We start from the raw sequence: 21,053 nt of genomic DNA on the forward strand, positions 1-21,053 counted from the left end.
CATTTGACTTGGCTCTTAACACTTTCATTTCTCTATAATCTTCTTCCTTTATCCCTAGCCTTTAATCTTTATCCCCCCCCCCCTTCTTTTCTTTATAAAGGGAAACAACTCAAATATGCCGTTAAAATTTTCAGAAAAGGCTCATTTATATCATCAGTTAAAAGTTTGGTTCATTTATGCCATTACCGTTAAACAAAAGACTCATTCATGCCATTATTTTTTAACAGTGGTTTTGCAAACCCAATTTTGACACGTGACCAATTATAATTGGTCACGTGTCAAAATTGGGTTTGCAAAACCATTGTTAAAAAATAATGGCATGAATGAATATTTTCTTTAACGATAGTGACATAAATTAACCAAACTTTTAATTGGTGACATAAACGAGTCTTTTCTGAAAGTTCGATAACATATTTGAGTGTTTTCCTTTTTATAAATACGTGTTCTTTACCCCACTTTCATTTTTCAGAAACCCCATTCTTGAACAGAGCATCATAACTTGAAAATTTAGCTGGAAATTGCATTTTTATGTTACCCCAATTGAGATCTTGGATCGATTTCTTACTGATAAGTTGGGGGAATATATGAAGTAAGAATCTATTGGATAAAGTTTGGATCTTTTTCTGTTCCTGGGTACTTCATATTTATTCAGTTGATGCTGTTTCTTGTTTGTTTTGTTTTTGATTTGATGTTATGTTATGTTGTGAAAATGATTGTTTTGGGGGTGGGACCCTATTATTTTGTTCTCCAAACTCAGATTCGTTAATAAAGCTTCTCATTTTAGCTGAAAATCTTGAAAGTTTTACATGTATTTCAGTTGCCCATTTGTGGTCTTGATTTATATGTTGCTGCAGTGTTGGGGAATATATGAAGTATGATTATTGTGGGATAAAGTTTAGGTCTTTTTCTGTCTGTTTTTTTTTTGGTTCAGTTGTTGCAGCTTCTTGTGTTTTTGTGTTTGATTTTATATGTATGAAAGTGATGTTCTGGTTTGTTATTTTGTTCCCATCCCATTATTTCCCTTTTGAATTGGGAGTTTAGCTGAAAATAGAGGATAATTTGTTTTGGGTATCTGACTATCTGTCATAGTTTTATGTTGTGAAATTACATTTCTAAAATTTTGCATTCTTGCAGCTTGTGTAGATATTTTTACTGAATTTGAGCTTTGAGAGAAATATGGGAGGACACATGAGCAAAAATCCTGGTGAAACTTCAGCTGCAATCGACAATCTGCAGTGTAAAATTGAGCTGAATTCATATGAAGGTGCGTGCAGGGTTGACACAGACTTACAATCCTTCGATACCAATCTACAAGCTCGAAACAATCACGTTATCAATACCCTTTATGACGGGGTTGAAGGTAGAGCACTTTCGATGCCTTTTGGAAATGTATCAGAAATTGGATTCCAAGAAAGATATATGCAACAATCAAGAATTGTTTGAGCTAGTTGAGGAGTATTTTGACAATTGTCTCAAATCTTTGGATGTCCTTGTTGCTGTAGAGAAATGCCTAAACGAGCTCGGGATTGTCAATTGCTGATTCTTGTAGCATTTGAAGAGGAAAGTGGTGTTGAATGGAATAGAGTAACTGAAGAATTTCAGAATTGCTGGGGATCCTTTAACAGAGGAATTTTTCCAAATATTCCAGTCTGTTTATAGATAGCAAATTTTTCCAAATATTCAAGTCTGGGGGTCCTACTCCGCTATCAGCTGGGATACCTTGCTCATTGGATTTCCCTTCCCTTCGATGCACTCGCATTCCACTAGAGTATTCTGAGCGAATGATTGCTTAACTGTCCGTACTTTCCCTGCCTCTAGTGGGATGTTCAGATACAGAAACACTTTGCTCAGAAAATATCCATATCCCATTCCATGCTTTTCTTTTCGTTCTATCACTGTCTTGTACATATGATCAAGCATAAGTGCAAGGAGATCCAATGGTTCGAAATTACACAAGGATTCCATGATGAATAGGTCAGTTGTGGTAGCAGAAATTCTCTTCTCTGTTAGACGGAGAACAACTTTGCTGACAAATTCAAACACCTACTGATACTCACCCTTCATTAGTTTCTTCAGAAGTCCAGCACGTCGAGTTGTGGGAATTTCGGATCATTCCTTTACAAATTCTATAGAGCAAGTCCTTCCAACAACAGACCTAATCCCTTTTCGAGGGACTTCAAAATTTTTCCAAGGATCTCCTCATTCAGATACACACCTAGATCCCCCACTCTGGATTTGATACTACCATCTTCACAAAACTCAATATTGTAATTAAGCTCGTGCACCTCGTTCTCATGAAAAATAGGAAACTTTGTATCAAATAAGTGCAACCATTTTTAGGTAAGCACGAAATCATGTAGTAAGTCCATCCTAGGCTTCTGAATGATGTCCATATTAAATATCCTTCCTCATAGAACACTTTGTATACGCAGATTGTCAATGATTGTCTACTTGCTGGTACCTTCATCGTCCAGAATAACTTCGGGACCAAGTCCCTGGTCAGATATTTCTGGTTCAACCATAGGAGTTTCTCTCTTCCTTTCGATGACTCTCTTTTCTTTTGACTGGCCTTTCCCTTGCTCTTTTTACCATCTACTTTTTTGCTTGCAGGTGGTTTAGATGTTTTTTTGTTTCTTTCTTTATGAACCTTCTCCTTTTGATTTTCTTTCCTTCCATTCGATATTCCTCGCAAAAGTTCATCTTCAAATTATTCAAGAGAGCCTCCATGACAGCAGAAAAAGGTATTTAAAATTGAGAGACTTTGAATGTTCTTTCTTTTTGTTGTTAGCAGTGGAGGCTGCATTTTCTTTCATAGCATTACCCATTACCTTCCTAGAGTCAGACCTAGTAAAAGGTCTCTTTTTGGATTTCTCTTCAAAAACCTTTTCTATCCCTTTTTACAAAAGAGGGACCTCTCTATTTTGCAGTAACCATTAAATATGATGATCATCTTCATCTGTGTCAGTAGACTCAGATGAAGGATACCTACCAAAATCTTGAGTTTTATCAAACACTGGTTGAGTTCCTCCCATATCATCTTCCATAAAATGACCATATCCTTCATGTAAGGCTTATTCTCTCATCAATGCCAAACTTTCGATAACCATACTCTCACTAGATGCCAGAATGTTAGATTTAGAGTTTTTGCTTTCTGGCAGATCTCCCTCAAATAAATGACCGGACAACATATCATATTGGGACTAGGTTGATGATGAGATAATCGATATTTAGATCAAGGGGAGATACTCGATTTGGAGGACTGTCTTGGATGATGTTGACTGGAGAAATGGTCGACATTTTAGATGGAGATACAACACATGAGGATGTATAGAAAGACATAGGGTCTATTTCATTCAAAGACTCAAGGATCTTCCTTGAAGAGGATGAAAAGTGAGACATCCTCTTTTGGAAGAAAGAAATGAGGCAGTAAGAGATAAAGAAAAGAGTGAATGGAGAGAAAGAGAGAGATTAGGGTTTTGAGAGAGAGCTTTTAGGAGAGGAAGATTCAAAAGATGATAGTTGAAGGATAAATAAAATGTGTATAAAAAAGAGTGAAACGGTGTGTTAGGTACCTCGAGTGGACGTGTCGCTTGGATTTAGGCAATATGATAACGGTCATAAGAACCATTAACTGAAAAGTGGCAATCTCAACGGTTTACATTTATTAAGTTTTAAGGGAATGTAGAGAGTGATAACCTTAAGAGGGACTAGGTCCAATACTGTAAAAGAAATTCAATTCCTGAATAGTTCTGACCATACTTGGCTTTTGTAATTTTCCTGAATGCATACATGCAATAGGTACAATATTTGATCTTACTCAAGCAATGTATTACTAGTAATGAGGATATCTGCCCTGCAAGTCATAGCCATCACGAGAATCGAATGGAAGCGATTGGGTTAATTCAAATTCATCATTTCCAACTTTAGCCTATTGCTCTCAAATTGGTCCTTGTTAAGAGCTTTGGTGAAGATATCATTAATTTGATCCTCTGTTCTACAGTACTTCAAGATTATATTCCCCTTTTCTACATTATCTCTCGGAAGTGATGTCTCACATCAATGTGCTTTATTCTGTTATGTTGAACCTGATTCTTCCCCATATAGACAATACTAGTGTTATCACACATAAGAGGAATGGTTTGTATACGAACTCAAAAATCCTGCAGCTGTTGCTTGAACAATAAAAGTTTGGCACAACAGGAAGCAACAACCACATATTTAGCTTCAGCTTTTGAAAGAGCCACCGAATTTTGCTTCTTGGTTCCCCATAAGATGTGAGAGGATCCAAGAAAGTGTTCCATGCCAGAAGTACTATTCCCTTCGACTTGATAACCTGCAAAATCAGCATCTGCAAAACCTACCAGGTAAGAAGTATCACCTGCTGGGTAGAATAGGACCAGGTCCCCTGTTTTCTTTAGATACCTTAGTATCCGTTTTGCAGCCTTCAGATGTGAATCCCTGGATGTCATGACCCGGATTCTGGAATCCATATCGCAACCGACGTCGTTGACCTCTCAAAGGTCGAAGACAAGCTTTATCTTGCATTAACCAGATTCATCTAGTTAAATTTGCGGAAAATTTATAACTTTTTATATGTATGAAGTATACACATACTTCATATAATTATTAACTTAATACATCATATACTAAGCTCAACATAAGAGAACAACCATCTAACATACAGAATCAATTTGAAACTGAAGATGAATATATCATAAATAGTTTACCACACACGGTCTTATTAGAAAGCTTTGAAATGAAGGTGAGAAAGAAATGATAGGGAAAACATACACTAGCTATGTCTAAAACTAATGCTAGACTAAATTTGTAACATACTCGAAATCATGAGGACCTACCAAATTGTTTGGAGAAACGCTGAAGTCCAAACCGCTGCAAGTGTCGTCAACCTGTCCTCTGACCTACACTATAAAAATAGTAAATAGTAGGGGGTTATTACAACACTTTTACTATGTATGGGTGTATGCACACATACACATAAAGCTATGGATGATCAATGAAAGCTCTTCCTAAGCAACATGCCATTTCTGTAAATTCAAGTCATTAGACTTTGCTAATTCGTTAGTTGTGAATTGTGGTATGAATATAATGTATTTTAATGCATTCAAAGCATACAACTCATTTTAAATATGATTACAAAATGTTAGTATCATCAACATAATTTTAGAACAACTCAGGCGAAGATTTGAGATTTTTGATCCTCTTAGGCCGAGAGCTATGTACACTTAGATTATTTTAAGTCTCTTTCTTCTTCTTTTTCTGTAGTTCAATAATTATTTTGGTCCTATGTTTTACTTACAAGGGTAATGATTCATTGTAGTCCCATAACCACAATTAATCGATGTAAGTAATCCAAGGACTAAAAAATGATTTCCCTACCTTATAGTGAGTCATTCTTTACACTATATGATCCTTACCTTTCATAAGCAATTCTATATTGATCATGCCATTAATTTCATTATTTCCATGTTTTATATATTATACTTTTCATATACACAACACTTTGGAATTGTTGATGTAGCACAAGACATCTCAATTGAGGGCCCAACATATGGGACCTCAACCCGAGGGCCTTCTTTAGCAAACACAGAGTCTGCTTCATTCGTTCATTTGTACTTCATACCTAGGATGTAGTTTAAGACTCTCTTCCGGATCATGTAGTGCAATAACCAAGAATAACCTAATGTCATTACTTGAATCTGATTTCACCTCGGGATTGTCTTGCACAAACTCCTTCGGTATCGTTCATTTCATTATCTTTCATACTTTGAGGAACTCCAACTTTAACCGACGTAGATCATGCGGGAATCATGAAATCCAATGTCTACCCACACCGAAAAGAGGTGGAATCACCGGCTAAAGTGACCCTAAACATGCTAGCTTACATGGGGATTGAACCCCGCCAGATCCTTATATTTGCAGTATAGGTTCGAAGACTAGGAGATATAAGGAGACCCATACCTGACACGCCGGTAAGTCTCATCTCATGAGAGTTTACGTGAACCTCAGACCTTCCCAAAAGAAGGCATCACCCCTCATACCTAGCCTATCGGTGCTCAGTATAAAGTTCCATTTCATTCAACTCATGCGTCATAGAAGCTGGCTTCTAGAATGAGGACATCATAGCTCAATAGATGATTTCTCATCTCATCATTAGTATTAAGTATACATCAGTCTCAATACTTTCATTAGAGTGTACATATAGATTGGTCTCTTCATTAGATTTACACTCTCATAGGTGAGTACGTTTTGGTAACAATTACTTAGGCTCGTTTGAGATTGCTCTCATCTTTCACATTAACCTCTTATCATATTGTCACTACATTCATTAGCATTAGCACATTTGCTTTCCATAATTACTCATCCATTTTACGTGAATGTTCATTTCATAATCTTTTAGTGTTGACTCAAGCATTATGGAGGCTTGCTTCTAGATTGAGATCTACTTACTCTATTGATGACTGGTCATCCTTACTGTACATTGATGAAATGTTAATTGTTCTTTCATATCATCCTTAATTTACATTTTTATGAATGTGAATTATCCTTACATATCAACATCTTTAGGTGTTAATGAGACTAAATTCACACATTCAAACACCTTCATTCGTGAGTATTCTTTTAACAAATTAGATTTGGTGTAGGTAAGACTTGTCTCACTTCCTTTAACACCCCATTCTGGTCACTTAATTTAGATCCCTTTAATTATGTTATAACTCACGTTACTTACTTACTTTAGTTTGAAGCTTCATATCTTCGTTTATGGACGATGAACACTTCAATGAGTTTCATGTGTTCATAGTTCAATCTTGTGGAGCATGTTGGGAGTTGTCCCAATAAATGTCATGACCTTGGCTATGGATTCATTGATATTACTTTAGAAGTGATTAATATATATTTGATACTCTTACTACACAAGAATAACATATGATTAGTATTGGCTCAAGATTTGGGATGTTAGACTAGCAAATTCATTATTTTTGGTACAAGCCAATTTTTACGTATGGTCATATTTAAATTTCCATATGTATGTACCCTTAGACAATCTTTTAATCATTTACATAAGTTCCTATCCATTACAATATATTCATTTTGACCAAATAGATTTAGCAAACTTTATTGGAACCAGATAGCCAATTTATTCAAGATATGATTTCATAGATTTCTTTGAGCCAATTCTTAGTTTATGGACTTAACTTAGCATTTAGGTAAGCACGATGTCATGTAGTAAGTCCATCCCAGGCTTCTGAATGATGTCCATATCAAATATTCTTCCTCCCATAACACTTTGTACACGCAGATTGTTAATGATTGGCTACTTGCTGGTACCTTCATCGTCTAGAATCACTTTAGGACCAGGTCCCTGGTCAGAGATTTCTGGTTCAACCACAGGGGTTTCTCTTTTCCTTTTCGATGACTGTATTTTCTTTTGCTAGCCTTTTCTTTGCTCTTTTTACCATTTACTTTTTTTCCTCGTAGGTGGTTTAGATGCGTTTATAGTTTTTTTTATGAACCTTCTCCTTTTGATTTGCTTTCCTTCCATCCGATATTTCTCGCCCAAGTTCCTCTTAAAATTCTTCACCAAAGACCTCCACGACATCAAAAAAAGGTATTTCAAAAAATGACACTTTTATTTTCTTTCTGTGGTTAGCAGTGGAGGCTGCATTTGTTTTCATAGTATCACTCATCAACTTCCTAGAATCAGACCTAGTAAAAGGTCTCCTTTTAGATTTCTCTTCAAAAACCTTTTCTTTCTCCTTTTCAGAAATAGGGACCTCTCTATTTTGCAGTAACCCTTTAATAGTATGATCATCTTCATCTGACATGTGTCAGTAGCCTCAGATGAAGGATACTTACCAAAATATATAGTTCTATCAAACACTAGTTGAGTTCTTCCCATATCATCGTCCACAAAATGACCATCTCCTTCATGTAAGGCTTATTCCTTCATCAATGCCAAACTTTCGATAACCAGACTCTCACTAGTAGCAGGAATGTTAGATTAGAGTTTTTTCTTTCTGGAAGATATCCCTTAAATAAATGTTCGGACAACATATCCAACTGGGGACTAGGTTGAGGAGGAGATACTGGGATATGCACATCAAGGGGAGAAACTGGATTTGGAGGACGGTCCTGGACGATGTTGACCAGAGAAATGGTTGACATTTTAGATGGCGATACATCACATGAGGATATATGGAAAGACAAAAGGTTTATTTCATTCACAGTCTCAAGCATCTTCCTTGAAAAGGATTAGGAGTGAGACATATTTGTTTGGAAGAAAGAAATGAGGCAATAAGAGATAAAGAAAAGAGTGAATAGAGAGAGATTAGGGTTTTGAGAGAGAGATTTTAGGAGAGGAATATTTTAGAAGATGATAGTTGAAGGAGAAATAAAAGGTGCATAAAAAAGAGTGAAACGGTGTGTCAGGTACCTTGACTGGACGGGTCACTTGGATTTAAGCGATGGGACTACGGTTATAAGAACCGATGACGGACAAGTGGAAATCTCAACAGTTTACATTTAGGCAATTTAAAAGAAATGTAGAGAGTCCTAACCTTAGAGGGACCAGGTCCACTATTGCAAATGAAATTCGATTCCTGAATAGTTTTGACCATACTTTGATTTTGTAATTTTCCTGAATGCATACCTGCAATAGGTATGAAATTTGATCTTGCTCAAGCAATGTATTACCAGTAATGAAGATACCTTTTCTGTAGGTCATAGCCATCACGAGAAGCGAATGCTTTTGGATGTAATTGGGTCAATTCAAATTCATTATTCCCAACTTCAGCCCGTTACTCTCAAATTGGTCCTTGCTAAGAGCTTTGGTGAAGATATCAACAATTTGATCCTCCGTTCTACAGTACTTCAAGATGATATTCCCCTTTTCAACATTATCTCTCAAAAGTGATGTCTCACATCAATGTTCTTTGTTCTCTTATGTTGAACCTGATTCTTCCCCATACTGACAGCACTAGTGCTATAACACATAAGAGGGATTAGAACTAATCTTTTAGTTTAATTAGAATTCTAAATCAAATCACAACATTTACATGAAGGAATTAATTTTCTATTTTAATTAGAATTCTAAATTAAATCTCAATATTACATGAAAAAATTAATTTTCTATTTTAATTAGAATTCTAAATTAAATCTCAACATTTACATGAAGGGATTAATTTTCTATTTTAATTTTACTTTTAGTTAACCGAAGGGTTGGGGGTTTGATCCCCCACAACCCCTTTGATTTTTAGGATTAAATTCGCTACAATAGGGAGGTTGTGGGTTCGAACCCCCACAACCCCCTTATTTTTCTTTTAATTTTGCTGAGGTGGTGGGTTCAAACCACCACAACCCCTCTATGTTCATTTTATTTAAATTTTAAAAGGGGCGAGTGGCAGTGAGGTTGTAAGATTGAATCCCCAGAGCCTCACTTCTTTTTCTTAATTAATTTCTCCCCTTCTTCCACCTTGAGGTCGTGGGATCGATTCCGACGCCTCACGTTTTCATTTCCTTATTTCTTTCCTTCTTTTGCGCTTATCTGGAGGTCGTGGTTTCGAATCCCACGCCTCCCATTTATTTGTTTAATAATTTTTTTTCCTCCTCCTCTTCCCCCAGGTCGCTTGTTCGTTCCCGCCCCAGCCCCTTTTTTCTTTTATCCTCAAGCGCAAGACAGGGCCAAGGGTGAGGTCACATGTTCAAATCATGGTGGCCTCACCTCCTTTAAATAAATAAAATTTCCAGACTTCAATCTCTTTTTTTGAACGAAATTAAGTACACTAAGCAGGAATATTATTCAAAATTTTTAACTTTCCTTCATCAACCTTTATAGGTTAGCTTCTTAGGGCGTTTCACCTAGCGTTTAGTGCATTCTTAGGTGTAGTTTCGTAATTATATTAATCAAGTTTTTTCACTTAAAACTTAGTAACTTCACACACCATACAAACATCACATTATGCACAATTTTAGCACCGAAAATACAAAATTAACATGCCTTTGCACACCTCCAAACAGTGACAAATTTCATTGCCACACACACACACATCACTTTTTCACATAATTTCGAACATGTATACGTAAACATTAACATCCCGAAAATACATTTCATCCCTACTTTGTACCAGCAAACATACCAAACCTAACATTCAATGGGAGCTAGTGACAGGGACATGCAACGGGGAACAACCCTAGTTTTCGGAATGAATATCTTGAACCTTAAGGGGTCTCTTGGGTAAGGGACCAAGAGAGAAGAATCCCATACCTTAATCGATGTTCAAACGTTGATGTTGCTGCCCCAAACCTCCTCCAGAATCACGTCTAACCCTCTAAATGTCAACACCACTTCGATGGACAAACCTCCGTAGCCCTAACGTGTGATTAACGTTGTTTTTCTTTAAAATTCGTGTGAGTTCTTCAAGTGTGAAGAAACTTGGTTGAACTTTCTGTTCTTCACGTTATTCTTGGCATAGAGAACAAGAGAGGTTTTTTTCTTCTTTTGAACGTGGAGTGTTGATAAACGTGATTAGGAGAGTTAGCATAGGTTTAGGAGTCTTAACTCAAGACTTAGTCAAATAGGATTTAATTAAATTAATACAAATCTGATTTATTTTAATTAATACGTGACAGGACCATATGCCCTTAAAATTTCAGATTTTTAAATAATAATTAAATCACCTTAAGTACCTATTTATTCGATTTTTTTTAGGATTGTTACATGTATTCACCCTGAAATAAAAAAGAAATATGTCAATAGATAAAATTCAAATTATATATATATATATATATATATATATATATATATATATATATATATATATATATATATATATATATATATATATATATATATATATATATATATATATATATATATATATATATATATATATATATATATATATATATATATATATATATATATATATATATATATATATATATATATATATATATATATATATATATATATATATATATATATATATATATATATATATATATATATATATATATATATATATATATATATATATATATATATATATATATATATATATATATATATATATATATATATATATATATATATATATATATATATATATATATATATATATATATATATATATATATATATATATATATATATATATATATATATATATATATATATATATATATATATATATATATATATATATATATATATATATATATATATATATATATATATATATATATATATATATATATATATATATATATATATATATATATATATATATATATATATATATATATATATATATATATATATATATATATATATATATATATATATATATATATATATATATATATATATATATATATATATATATATATATATATATATATATATATATATATATATATATATATATATATATATATATATATATATATATATATATATATATATATATATATATATATATATATATATATATATATATATATATATATATATATATATATATATATATATATATATATATATATATATATATATATATATATATATATATATATATATATATATATATATATATATATATATATATATATATATATATATATATATATATATATATATATATATATATATATATATATATATATATATATATATATATATATATATATATATATATATATATATATATATATATATATATATATATATATATATATATATATATATATATATATATATATATATATATATATATATATATATATATATATATATATATATATATATATATATATATATATATATATATATATATATATATATATATATATATATATATATATATATATATATATATATATATATATATATATATATATATATATATATATATATATATATATATATATATATATATATATATATATATATATATATATATATATATATATATATATATATATATATATATATATATATATATATATATATATATATATATATATATATATATATATATATATATATATATATATATATATATATATATATATATATATATATATATATATATATATATATATATATATATATATATATATATATATATATATATATATATATATATATATATATATATATATATATATATATATATATATATATATATATATATATATATATATATATATATATATATATATATATATATATATATATATATATATATATATATATATATATATATATATATATATATATATATATATATATATATATATATATATATATATATATATATATATATATATATATATATATATATATATATATATATATATATATATATATATATATATATATATATATATATATATATATATATATATATATATATATATATATATATATATATATATATATATATATATATATATATATATATATATATATATATATATATATATATATATATATATATATATATATATATATATATATATATATATATATATATATATATATATATATATATATATATATATATATATATATATATATATATATATATATATATATATATATATATATATATATATATATATATATATATATATATATATATATATATATATATATATATATATATATATATATATATATATATATATATATATATATATATATATATATATATATATATATATATATATATATATATATATATATATATATATATATATATATATATATATATATATATATATATATATATTGCAAGTAGTGTGACTAATGTGGAAATTACAAGTAAGAAGCATTTAGGTAATTCAATATTACGTGGAGAAGAAATATGCAGGTCGATCATTTTTGGTTAACAGTAGTACACAGCAAGTCTGCTGTAGCAATAATTCTTACACTCTCTTTGGCATGTTGTTTGGTGATCAATATAAGGATAAATTGTAAGGATATTATTTTATATCATATTTCAGTCAAATTTCAGCATCTGTATAACAGCTACATATAATGGTGAAGCAACTATAGCAACCTAGAACTTCTACTACCTTTCTATATCGTGTAGCAAAAACAATGACAGAACTGCAAATTTTGGTAGATTCTAATCAGTGTTTGCTGAAGTAAAAATAATGAGAGAAGTGAAGGTTTAGCATCCTATGACGGCACGGATGAAAGTAAACAAGCAGAAATCTCAATCTTTGATCGAACCATAATAACTAATGCAACTGATAACTTGACCAATTGAAATAGAAAAGACATGGACAATACTAAAGTTATGCAAGAACATAGAGGAATTCAAAGAGATTAAACTAACACAATTAAAGTATATAACATCAGCGACGAAATAAAAGACAACCAAGAGTAGTTTGAACAGTGAAGAAACATAAATAAACAGCCGAGTGGTCTTCTATATTCGTGTTGCCAAAACGAGTCTTGTAGGGTATTAAAGAAGTATGTAGAAAGTTCATATGCTCTGGAAAAGTGAATACAAATAGAGCTCCATTAGTGGCATGACACTTAGTGTCGGACCAAAAAAGGAGGAGGACCGGGAATCACTGAATGTGTGATGCTATAGTAGCAAAGTACCTTGGTGGATCATGTCTACATAAAGGGCATGGACTGGTGGCAATATGTGTCGTCAGAATTCCTGTTTGAATACGCATCTTTTCGTTTTTGACTGTTTGATGGGTTTTTAAAACTATACCAAAGAGCATAAGCAAAAATTGCACAGGCTCGGTATGATTCTCAGCACGAGCCTCTAATTATTCGAGCATCAGCATAGTGGTATGCATTGTATGATGGTATTTCAGATACTGAAAGTCGGAAGAAGGAAAGCTGTGATCAACTTGTGAGCGATATTTTTGGTGTCTGGCACATTTGTTACTCCATACAATTATCATAGGAAGAACTGGAGTGGGCTTTGCAACTTCTTGCACCTAGGTGGACCATCTCTACAACACCTAGTTGTAAGACTTTGGAGCTGGACTATGTGAAGTCCCTTTTAATCAACATTCGGAATTTTAATGGTCCTTTCTGGAAACATTTAATTAGAATTGCCATTTTCACAAAACTCAATATTGTAATAAAAGTCGTTCACCTCTTCCTCATGAAGAATAGGAAACTTAGTATCAAATAACTGCAAACATGACTAGGTAAGCACAATGTCATGTAGTGAGTCCATCCCAGGCTTCTGAATGATGTCCATATCAAATATTCTTCCTGCCATAACACTTTTTACACGTAGATTGTCAATGATTGGCTACTTGCTGGTACCTTCATCGTCCAGAATCACTTTAGGACCAGGTCCCTGGTCAGAGATTTCTGGTTCAACCACAGGGGTTTCTCTTTTCCTTTTCGATGACTCTATTTTCTTTTGCTAGCCTTTTCTTTGCTCTTTTTACCATCTACATTTTTTCCTCGTAGGTGGTTTAGATGCGTTTATAGTTTTTTTCTTTGTGAACCTTCTCCTTTTGATTTTCTTTCCTTCCATCCGATATTTCTCGCCTAAGTTCCTCTTAAAATTCTTCACCAAAGACCTTCACGACATCAAAAAAAGGTATTTCAAAAAATGACACTTTTATTTTCTTTCTGTTGTTAGCAGTGGAGGCTGCATTTGCTTTCATAGAAACACCCATCAACTTCCTAGAGTCACACCTAGTAAAAGGTCTCCTTTTAGATTTCTCTTCAAAAACCTCTTCTTTCTCCTTTTCAGAAATAGGGACCTCTCTATTTTGCAATAACCCTTGAATAGTATGATCATCTTCATCTGACATGTGTCAGTAGCCTCATATGAAGGATACTTACCAAAGCCATATCATCGTCCATAAAATGACCATCTCCTTCATGTAAGGCTTATTCCCTCATCAATGCCAAACTTTCGATAACCAGACTCTCACTAGTAGCTAGAATGTTGGATTAGAGTTTTTCTTTCTGGAAGATCTCCATCAAATAAATGATCGGACAACATATCAGACTGGGGACTAGGTTGAGGAGGAGATACTGGGATATGCACATCAAGGGGAGAAACTGGATTTGGAGGACGGTCCTGGACGATGTTAACAAGAGAAATGGTTGACATTTTAGATGGCGATACATCACATGAGGATATATGGAAAGACAAAAGGTTTATTTCATTCACAGTCTCAAGCATCTTCTTTGAAAAGGATTAGGAGTGAGACATATTTTTTTGGAAGAAAGAAATGAGGCAATAAGAGATAAAGAATAGAGTGAATAGAGAGAGATTAGGGTTTTGAGAGAGAGATTTTAGGAGAGGAATATTTTAGAAGATGATAGTTGATGGAGAAATAAAAGGTGCATATAAAAGAGTCAAACGGTGTGTCAGGTACCTTGACTGGACGTGTCGCTTGGATTTAAGCGATGGGACAACGGTCATAAGAACCGATGACGGACAAGTGGAAATCTCAACAATTTACATTTAGGCAGTTTAAAAGAAATGTAGAGAGTCCTAACCTTAAGAGGGACCAGGTCCACTACTGCAAATGATATTCGATTCCTGAATAGTTTTGACCATACTTTGATTTTGTAATTTTCCTGAATGCATACCTGCAATAGGTACAAAATTTGATCTTGCTCAAGCAATGTATTACCAGTAATGAAGATACCTTTTCTGTAGGTCATAGCCATCACGAGAATCGAATGCTTTTGGATGCAATTGGGTCAATTCAAATTCATTATTCCCAACTTCAGCTCGTTACTCTCAAAATTGGTCCTTGGTAAGATCTTTGGTGAAGATATCAGCAATTTGATCCTCCGTTCTGCGGTACTTCAAGATGATATTCCCCTTTTCAACATTATCTCTCAAAAGTGATGTCTCACATCAATGTTCTTTGTTCTCTTATGTTGAACCTGATTCTTCCCCATACTGACAGCACTATTGCTATAACACATAAGAGGGATGGTTTGTATATGAACTCCAAAATCCTCAATCTGTTGCTTGAACCAGAAAAGTTTGGCACAACACGAAGCAACAACCACATATTTAGCTTCAACTTTTGAAAGAGCCACCAAATTTTGCTTCTTAGTTCTCCACGATGACAGAGGATCTAAGAAAGTGCTCCATGCCAGAAATACTCTTCCCATCTACTTTATAACCTGCAAAATCAACATCTGCAAAAACCTACCAGGTCAAAAGTATCACCTACTGGGTAGAACATGACCAGGTTCCCTATTTTCTTTAGATACCTCAGTATCTGTTTGGCATCATTCAAATTTTTATCCCTAGAATATGCTTGGAATCTAGCACACATTCTGATGCTGAAGACAATGTTAGGTCCGCTAGCATTTAAATACAACAGGGACCTAATAATTCCTCTATATATGGTTTTATTCACTAGAGGATCATCTTCATCTACTACCATTTTGGAGTTAGTCCCCATAAGTGGTCTATTGGTTTAGCCTCCACCATGTTGAAATTCTTCAGTAGATTCTTTGTATACTTTTCTTAACTGATTGAGGTACCATTTGGTGTTAGTTTAATTTGCAGCACCAAGAAGTGTAACGACCCGCTAGGTTGTTTTGAGAACTAGGACTAGTTTGACTCCTTTTGAAAATTTAAAGGGGTATTTTAAAACTATTCGATAACTATGAGTACCCAATTGATGAAACTTTTATTAAATAAACAATAAGTTAATAGTTAGTGGGCTAAGTCCATAACTCATGCACTACCTTTAATATTCAGCCCATGTATTAAAATAAGTTAGAGGAGTTAAAATTAATATATCATAATTTGAGGGAAGCAGAAATAGAGATAACTGCTCCTCCATATAGTCAATACCTAGGCGTTCGAGAAGAACCGTCGTTCAAGTAAGGAAAAAGAACTCTACCAAGATAATTTTTTTACAATTTTTTTTTGTCGAATAGAATTGCAAACTTGAATAAGGGTAAATTGAATTGTTATCTTTATTATATTATTGATGTGAGGTTCAAGTACATCTGTCGAGGGTTTAAAATTATTTCTTATGGAGGTAATATTTATGAACAATGGGGGACAAACTTATAAGCCAATCATTAGGCAATAATGCCAATGATTGGCATTTGGTATGATTTCTATTAGAATTAGATATAGTGCATAACAGATTGAAGAAAAAAAAAGGAAACAAAGGTCGTGTTAACAGTGCACTTCACTGTTGACATTTTTAAGATGTTTTTTTATTTATTTATCAAATAAAGATTTAAGTTTGATATATTGAGATAGGTAATTAATTATTAGGTGTTATTTTATATGATCTGACATTAAATTTTAGTCCATTTGAAGAGGTTAGAGTTAAGTTCTTGGCTTGAAATTTAGCAAGTATGAAAAATTTGGCATACCAATATATATCAAGAATTGGAGTTTGGTTGAAAATATGAGTGAGTTTTAGCGTCTATGATAGACATATAATAATTTGAATGTCTACAAAAATTGCTTACTTACGAATATTGCAAAATTGGTAGATTGGGAACGTTCCGAAACCTTGCGAAAAGGAAAGGAAAAATCTTAAAAGATTCGTGGCACAAGCTCGGCATCTAAGGTATGTTAAGACTTTTTAGACTTGTTGAAGGACGTTTTCCTAATTAAAGAAAGTAAAATAAAATGAAATAGACAATGGGTAAGGGCGAAAGATGGGGGTCTCGTATCAATGGTGTGACGGGCATTGGTACGAGTACCGGTGTTATAAAAAGGAAAAGTACTATTATAGAATGTGGACTGAAATTTGAGAATGCCAAAGCATATGGGCATTAGCTGATATATTATTGACTTGAATTCCTTGTGTGATTGTGTTTTATTTATTTCACCCGTATAGTTGAGATAATTGAGGTGGTTATGTATTATATTCATATTGATTGATTGAGATGCATCATCATTCCCTCTATTGAAACAATATTGTGCACATGCATAGAGATGAGACTGAGTATAAGTTGGGCACGTGGAGATCGTCCGTGCTGGGGATGGTGAGATGTTAAGATTGTAATTTGGGCACGTGGAGACCGTCCGTGCGAAAATTGTTTGATATTATGATAGTGCGTTGAGATCGTCCGCACAGACACGTGGAGATCGTCCGTGTCGGTATATGGACCTCGCGAGTCCCCCATGGGTCATGAACTCTCGATGTATTTCCGAGGAGTATCATGTATATACGGTTGAGTGAGTACTGGGTATTCTGAGACATATCATTACATGGTATCATATTGCATTGCATTTCATCCCATCATTCATTCTTGATGATTTTATGTTTCGTTTGGTGTTTGGAAAATACTTAATGTTGATTTCCTTTATTGATGAAACTTAAAAAGTAAGTGTAATATAGATATATGTATATGCTTATGTAATTTAAGAATTTATTTTCTTATATAACTCCCGTCACTACTTCTTCGTTGTCGGTCAATGAGACATACTGGGTACACGTGGTTTCGTACTCATACTACACTTGTTGCACTCTTTGTGGTGCAGATTCGATTCCGAGTAGGAGTACATCTCGTGGAGCAAGTTGAGTCCGAGCTTGAAGTTCTTGGAGTTGTGGTGAGCTGCTTGGCTGTTTCGTGGCCCAAACCTCCCTCTATCTTTTATTTATTCTGTTATTAGTATTCAGACAGAATATCCCTTATGTTAGATTTGTCATTTAGTTTCAGACTTCATCGAATCTTAGAAGCTGTTGTACTTAAGACACCAATTCTTGGGGTGATATATTTTAGCTTCCGCATTTCGTACTTATAAGGAACTCAATGTTGGAGATTCTTGCTAAGCGTTAGTATTTTTACTCATTTGTTGGTTTAGTTGGGTTAATATGTTGGGTTGGCTTACCTATTGGTTGGGAACATAGGTGCCATCACGACTTGCAAATTTGGGTCGTGACAAATTTATTGGGAACATAGGTGCCATCACGACTTGCAAATTTGGGTCGTGACAAATTTGGTATCAGAGCCCTAGGTTCATCGGTCTCAAGAGTACAAGAGCAATGTCTAGTAGAGTCTTGCGGATCGGTATGAAGACGTCCATACCTATCTTCGAGAGGCTATAGGACATTTAGGAAATATTCTGTTCTTTTATTCATTATCGTGCACACTTGACCTTGTAGAAATTATTATCTTGATATCTCATTCTCTCTCAGATGGCGAGGAACCGTACATCAACAAGTGGTGGTCAGGATCCTATTCCTGCGCCTGCTTCTGGGAACACTATCCGAGGTAGAGGTAGGGGACGAGCTCGAGGTCGGGGTAGGGGCCGTGTTACAGCACCTGTGGATGGTCAAGTACCAGTAGCTACCCAGGGTCATGATAGGACCGTACCTCCTGATGCAGAGGTTATTCATGGGGATGTGCAAGATCGTGTCGAGGGGGATGGGCCAGCTCAGGCTCCACCCAGTACTATTGTCCCCCAAGTGCTTCAAGATACCTTGGCTCGTATGTTAGGAATCCTAGAGGGGATGGCCCAGGCAGGAGCTTTGCCTGTCACTTTTGATGGCTCACAGACCCGTGTTGGAGGTCAAACTCCAGATCCGATAGTTGCTCCAGATTCCCAGACTCCCAGGACTCAGCCAGCTGCCGCTGTAGCTCCTCGTTTTGATAGTATGGAGTTTCCAGATATGACATCACATTTGGTGAACAGGCCTTCTATGACTATTGATGAGCAAAAGATGTTTGGGAGGTTCAGACTAATGAATCCTCCTACTTATACTGGTGACTTAGTTGAAGATGCATATGAGTTTATAGTTAGTTGTCATGAAAGGTTGCATAATCTTGGATTAGTGGAGTCTCATGGAGTTGACTACACAGCGTTTCAGATGACTGGCTCTGCTAAGCAGTGATGGAGGGATTATATTAGTAGTAGGCCAGCTGGTTCTCATCCACTATCCTGGACTGAGTTTACTCAGGTATTTCTATCCAAATTTGTTCCACACAGTGAGAGGGAGCGCAAGAGGGCCGAGTTTGAGGGTTTGCAGCAAAATGGTATGTAAGTTGCAGAGTATGAGGGAAAATTTCATGCTTTGGCTAGGCATGCTTCGATGATACTTCCCACAGAGGCTGAGAGAGTGAGGAGGTTTGTTAAGGGGTTGATTATTCCAATTCATCTAGGAGTTTCTCAGGTTGCTGCTTCTGGTGTTCCATTCCAGAAAGTGGTAGATGCTGCTAAGGAGTTGGAGATGATTCGACGTGAGGGATTTGAGCAGCGAGAGGGCAAGAGGACTCGTTATTCAGGTGATTATGGTGGTGCTACGCCTAGGAGTCAGGGTTACTTGGGCAGAGGTTATCACCCTCAGTCCAGCAGACCCATTCATGCTGCTATACCAGTGTCTGAGGCTGGTTACGCTGGGCATAACTCTTCGAGCTCAGTGCATACTTCGCAGGGTTCATCTTCTAGACCTGTAGTTCGTGGAGGGCATTCTGGTCATTCAGGTTCCTTTCATCAGCCTGCGTCTCGTAGGGGCTGTTTTGAGTGTGGTGATATGGGACACTTTTTGAGGGACTGCCCTAGGACCAGACGTGGTGGCTTACATCAGGGTTCTCAGGCTTCGACTTCTAGGGATGCACAACCTCCAGCTAGGGGTGGTGCACAGGATGGTAGAGGTGGTTCTCATTCAGGTAGAGGTGGTTCTCCTTCTGGTCGAAGTGGTGGTCGTGGAGGTTCACAATCTGATGGAGGTCGTTCTCACTGTTATGCTTTTCCAGGTAGGCCAGAGGCTGAAGCCTCAGATGCTGTTATCACAGGTATTATTCCGGTTTGTCATCGACCAGCCACTGTATTATTTGATCCAGGATCTACTTATTCTTATGTGTCCACATATTTTGCTCCTAGTCTGGATATATTATGTGAGTCTCTTGATTTGCCGATACATGTTTCTACTCCTGTCGGGGATTCTGTAGTTGTAGATCGGGTGCATCGATTTTGTATTGTTACCTTGATGGGGTATGACACTCATGCGGATTTAAAGGTCTTAGATATGATAGATTTTGATGTGATTCTTGGTATGGATTGGTTATCTTCTTACCACGCAATTTTAAATTG

The 21,053-nt window shown here is 33.9% G+C and overlaps 1 pseudogene; it reads left to right on the forward strand.

Annotated features, from left to right (window-relative positions):
- The first annotated feature begins 1,156 nt into the window (after window positions 1-1,156).
- The window catches only part of LOC107029226, a 33,653-nt pseudogene continuing 13,756 nt past the window's right edge, over window positions 1,157-21,053 (forward strand).

Source organism: Solanum pennellii, chromosome 1, assembly GCF_001406875.1.
Source record: "Solanum pennellii chromosome 1, SPENNV200".
Taxonomy (NCBI): domain Eukaryota; kingdom Viridiplantae; phylum Streptophyta; class Magnoliopsida; order Solanales; family Solanaceae; genus Solanum; species Solanum pennellii.